Below are 5221 nucleotides of genomic sequence, written 5' to 3'. Positions count from 1 at the left end.
ACAGCATGTATCCGTTCCCACAGCCCTATGATCCCACATTTCTAACTTTTTTTTCCCCACTGAAAATTAGGCCCTTTGTTCCCACAGCCCTATGTTCCCATAACATCGCACCCTTAGACATCTTTCCACACGTAGCAGAGCAAACACCATGTGATAAATCTCAAATGTGGGAAGGCTGTGGGAACATAAGGCTGTGGGAACATAGGCATGGACCCCAAGCCACAATGCAGAGTGTAAACAACGTCAGCCAGTTCAGCACCACGGACAGCTGCAGGGGGTGCAGCGGTGTTTCGGAGTGGAGGTGTTTCGGAATGGAGAGCTGTCCCCCACACACACATGTACATGACTTAAATGGTTGTGGGTTTGTGTTTTGTCAGGCAAAACATCACCTGTCGGAGACAGAAAGGAAGCAGGTGTCTGCTCTCACATCCAGAAATGTGAGCGCCACATTGAATGTCCAATGTCACCGCCACGCGATTTCACCAGCCATCGCTCAGATCTGATCTGTTGCAATATGTAATGTGGACTGTCGGATTCTGATCAGATTTGCAAACAAATCTGATTTGTGCTGCAGTCTGAACAAGGTCTATGGTAACGTCAGTTCAAACATCTCAGCAGCTGTTGATGGGTTCCTGTGTTTAGCATGATAACATGAAACTGATGTGTTAGCATTTAAGTTCCACTTTTGCAGAGCTGTTAGCATGGCTGCTGAAGTGATTCAACTCACCAGTGACGTTGAGATGATTTACACTGATGACCCGCTGACCGTTGATGTAGACCTGGCACCGGTACCGTCCTGAATCCTCAGTCCTGAGTCTGGACACATGAAGTCTGGCTCGTCCTGCTCTGAGTGCGTCTCTGTCACACTGGACTCGTCCTGAAAACTGATCATCCTGAGACCCTGAGAGCTCAACACCCTCACGTAGATGATACAGGACGAAGGGTTTCCCATCAGTGAGCAGATCAGAGGGCCTCTGATGAACCATCAGTGTTGGTGAAGGTCCACTCCAGTGTGATGTTCTGGTTCTCCTCTGACTGATAGGAGCTCTGTGTCAACTTCACTACAAACAAAGAGACAGAGGGAAAGTGAGCAGCAGAATAACTGAGGACTTGTATCAGTCTGTAGAGAATAAAGTGTAACAGTGAACTCACCATAGAAACCACTGATCAGTGTGAGGAGCAGCAGGAAGCAGCAACAGCAATTCATCTTCACCCTGCAAGAGGAGACACAACCAGCCCCAGCGTCAGGGGGTCAATTAGGGGGGCAATGCTGTGTTGCTGCAAGTGATGCGCTGAAGTTTGTTCACGTTCACACTGCCGGCTGAGAGGAAAGTAAGCTAATTAAAAACGGATATCAATGGATATTAGGAAATTCTTCCGACCACCACCACAAACTAAAACTGCCTCTGGTAGGACAGAGCACCAACCCGAGGCACGAGCAACAGCTGAGCAGGAGAACCGTAACAGAGGTGTGTGTGTGTGTGTGTGTGTGTGTGTGTGTGTGTGTGTGTGTGTGTGTGTGTGTGTGTGTGTGTGTGTGTGTGTGTGTGTGTGCGCGCGCAACAGTGTGGCCTTAAAGACGTTCATGGTGAAGCAGAGGAACCAGGCCCTTGAAAGGCCAGTCCAGGCCAAAAGATTTAAAAAATGAGTTTTGTTTTTGCTCTCCAGCCACAGCCAGTGGCGTCATTTCAGTTTTAGATAAGGTATGGCAAGGACCCACCCCTCCCAGTGGGGCCTGGGGGGTAGAACCCCCCGGCCGAAAATTTGTGTGCATTGTAAATTGAAAAGCAGCAATCTAGTTTGATTTGAGAGAAAAATCACAAAGCTTTCTCAATTATCACTATCAATGCTATGGATTGGATGATCACTTGGATGATGACTCACAATACCCCACAAAAGGGTTCACAATATGGTTACATGCTGCTATTCCGACATGCCGCTATTTCGACATTGACTTCTAATTGTCGAAATAGCGGCATAAAATTATTTTTCAAGCGTCCCACTATTCCGACATTTTTTTTTTCATTGTCGGAGTAGCGGCACTTTACTATTTTTCAAACATTCCGCTTTTCTGACATTGATTGATTACCTTATAGTCAGACGTGTCCTTCTGATTTTATTTTATTTTTTCATCTGAGACACTGTTTCTCATACACAAATACATAGGCCTATAAGAGAGAAGAAAAAACAAACCCTCCAAGTTTAAAAACACACCGGCAGCTGAGATTTGGGAGGTTTTTGTTTTTATTGTAGCTTATTAAAATGCAAGATCATTTTTCTGACTGATTTATTGCCCGATGCCATGTATCTCGCTTTCTTTCCCCCGCCCTCCGCCCGTTGTCTTCGTTGTCACTTTGTAGCTGCTCCACAGAGCGCACATGGCTAATTCATATGCACGTGCTGACCTTATATGGTTGTGTCTAGGCGTTCCGGGGGCGGAGGTGTGTTCACGTGCGCAACTGCGCACCATTCTTGGATCCAGTTTGATTTATCAAAGATAAATTGCGGAGAGTTGTGCACGCACAGTTTGATAGATCTGGAAAAGGAGTAAATATTTTGGGTACTTACAGTTTTGATAAATGAGGCCCCAGGCCCTAAGCCCAGACGCTAACAGATGCAGATTCTCCGCGGCTCATCTGCGGCGCTGTCCGTGGTGCTGAAGGTGACAGGTTAACTTGACAAACTGCAGCATAGTTCTGTTTGTTTATCATGTGTGTCAGTTTTGTTTGTGGCTTGATAGTTTAGTTGTTGAGATTAAGAACATCACTCCCTGATCAAACCAGTGATAGGCATGCTGAAAAGAAAAGAGAGAGAGAGACGCGCCTGGGTATCACAGCTGTAAAAAAAAAAAAAAAAAAAAAAAGAAAAAAAAAGACGACGTGTCGGAATAGCGGTATCAAAAAGTGTCGGACTACCGGCATGTCTAGATGGGGGGCAACCGCCATTCCGACATGCCGCCACTCCGACATTAGGCCCTAATTGTCGGAATGGCAACACTTTACCCTTTAATAAACATCCCACCATTCCGACAATTTTCGTCTCCTAAGGTCGGAATGGCGGTATTTTTTTCTCTTTGAAACGTGTTGCCATTCCGACAAATCTTTTAAAAGCCTACCCCACCCCACCGCAACCCCCCCCCAAAAAAAAATAAAAAAAAATAGGCCTAACACTATTTTGCACTAATGATATGCCGGCGCAAAATAGCAGTTTGCCCACGTTTGTCCAGTGCATCTCATTAAAGCACACAGATTGGTCAGATAATTCAAACGGCAGACGATTTCAAAGCCTCAGATTTTAAGCAGAGGGACTCCACAACCTCGTAAACCAACGAAGGAGGAGATAGGCCTTGAACGGGAAGCAGACCGTGCTTTCAATCACACACTCCGAACCCACTTGTTGCACTTTAGAAAATATAATTCAGGGGGGAAAAGGCTTACAAACATGGACCAAAACGGCTCCAAAATACGCACAAAAATCCAAAAGAAACGAAAATTAACTAAAAGATTAACTAAACAGGTCGGTGTTTTACGCATGCCTCTGTGCGTCTGGCACACGCGTCTTGGAGCTCTCCCACATTGGTTTGTGAATGAAAACTATATGTTCAGCTCCCCTTACATGTGAAATTTATTACTTATTATTATCTAACTATATGGACAGTGCCATGGATTTATCAGTGAAGAGTGAACTGCTGATATTTTGTAGTGCTGAAAGACAGCGGAAGCGCTGTCCGCTGTCTCGGTGCTGAAGAGAGAGAGAGAGAGAGAGAGAGAGAGAGAGAGACTCTGTACGCAACGAAATGTCATTTTACATGTAAGCGGAGCTGAACAGGCAGATGCGTAAAACACATATTTTGACTACTTCATGCTGTTGCTATTTTTTTTCAAGTTACCTTTCGTTTCCTTTGCATTTTTGTGCGTATTATGAAGCTGTTTGTAAGCCTTTTTACCAGGAGTAAATTCCCCAAAGTTGCAACAACTTGTAGTGATCCACTGGGTTTTGCCTGGCCAGCCTGGGTAGTTGATTTGCAGGTTTTTTTCATTGTGTATTAGGCCAGGGAAATGATCAATTATCCTTGTGGTTTGCGCAAGGGGACGTGCGGACCTTTAATGAATGAATGAATGTTTCTTTTTTGCTGTAAGTTGTGTGCGTAATGCGTAAAAGTGCATTAGTGGGACCGAGGGTTTAAATGGGGAAGTGACGTGGTGAGAGGGGAGGAGAATGAGAGACACGGTCGGCGTTTGGACGGCTGGCGTGGCGGCAATTCCAAAGCGGCATAGTGGATTATTTTTCCTTTTGGACACTGCACGGCCGGGCCCGTTTTCAGCCAAGCGGGACGAGGGAGAGGACTGGCGTGGTCACCTGGCGGAGCCGCGGCGTCTCTCCCGTGTGGACAGTAGGACAGTATTTACATGCAGAGTTTGCGGTTGTAGAAGCTACATCTGTGAAAGGAAAAAAACGGCATCTTTGTTATAACTTGGGCGAGTTTGTGCAGTGTTGATTTAGTTCGGGAAAGTCCGAGACCGCGTTAAAACATGAACGTCAGCTCAGAGTTCACTCAGCTGGGACTAGAAAATCATTTCTGTTGCGAGGTCGTTACTAAGGTTCGGACTATTTGCTGTAGAGGTGAACTAGGTTCCATTACACATAGGAGTCTACTGACGTGACTGATTGTGTTTCAGTTATTAGTCAGACCCCATTTATTTCCATGGAAACGGGAAGCACACTCAAAAAAAACTTTAAATTTTGAGAGCAAAATGTCCATCAACATGAATATTTATTTAATTATACACTTTATTTTGTTGGTAATTGTTGTATAATCGCAATATTACCCGAGAGGGTGTGCTTAAACGTAATTTGAGCACTTCGGTGATGCTTGCGGACCTCGGCGCAAGCGCCTCGGTCCTGACCGCATCACCGTCGTGCTCAAATGACGTTAAAGCACACCCTCTCGGGTAATATTGCTTAAATACAATAGACAAGTATAAAAGTATAAAAACAAAACAAAACAAATCAGACAAAAACACAACAAGCAATACAATCCACTTTGACCGAAAAGGTGTAGGCTGAAGCATCAGCTTATTTTGCCTACACCTCTTAAATTAACATTTTCCGTTCACTCATAATTGATATAAATAAGCATCTTTGGACAACATGTTTTCTTGGCAAAAGACAGAAAAGAAAACCATAGTTATTACAATGGTATTTACACACAGGAGACTAA

General features: G+C 44.8%; 1 long non-coding RNA gene across 1 annotated transcript; it reads right to left on the bottom strand.

Moving 5' to 3' along the window:
- Positions 1-733: 733 nt before the first annotated feature.
- LOC310992583 lies at positions 734-3098 on the bottom strand. Its single transcript, XR_014595701.1, has 3 exons — positions 2569-3098; positions 1153-1214; positions 734-1061 (listed from the first exon to the last, which is right to left on the bottom strand). It is a non-coding gene; the product is annotated as an uncharacterized lncRNA (long non-coding RNA).
- Positions 3099-5221: the final 2123 nt, after the last annotated feature.

This window comes from Trachurus trachurus (genome assembly GCF_905171665.1).
Source record: "Trachurus trachurus genome assembly, chromosome: 10".
Classification (NCBI taxonomy): Eukaryota; Metazoa; Chordata; class Actinopteri; order Carangiformes; family Carangidae; genus Trachurus; species Trachurus trachurus.
Note: the sequence above shows the minus strand (reverse complement) of the source record. Positions and strands in the feature narration are given on the sequence as shown.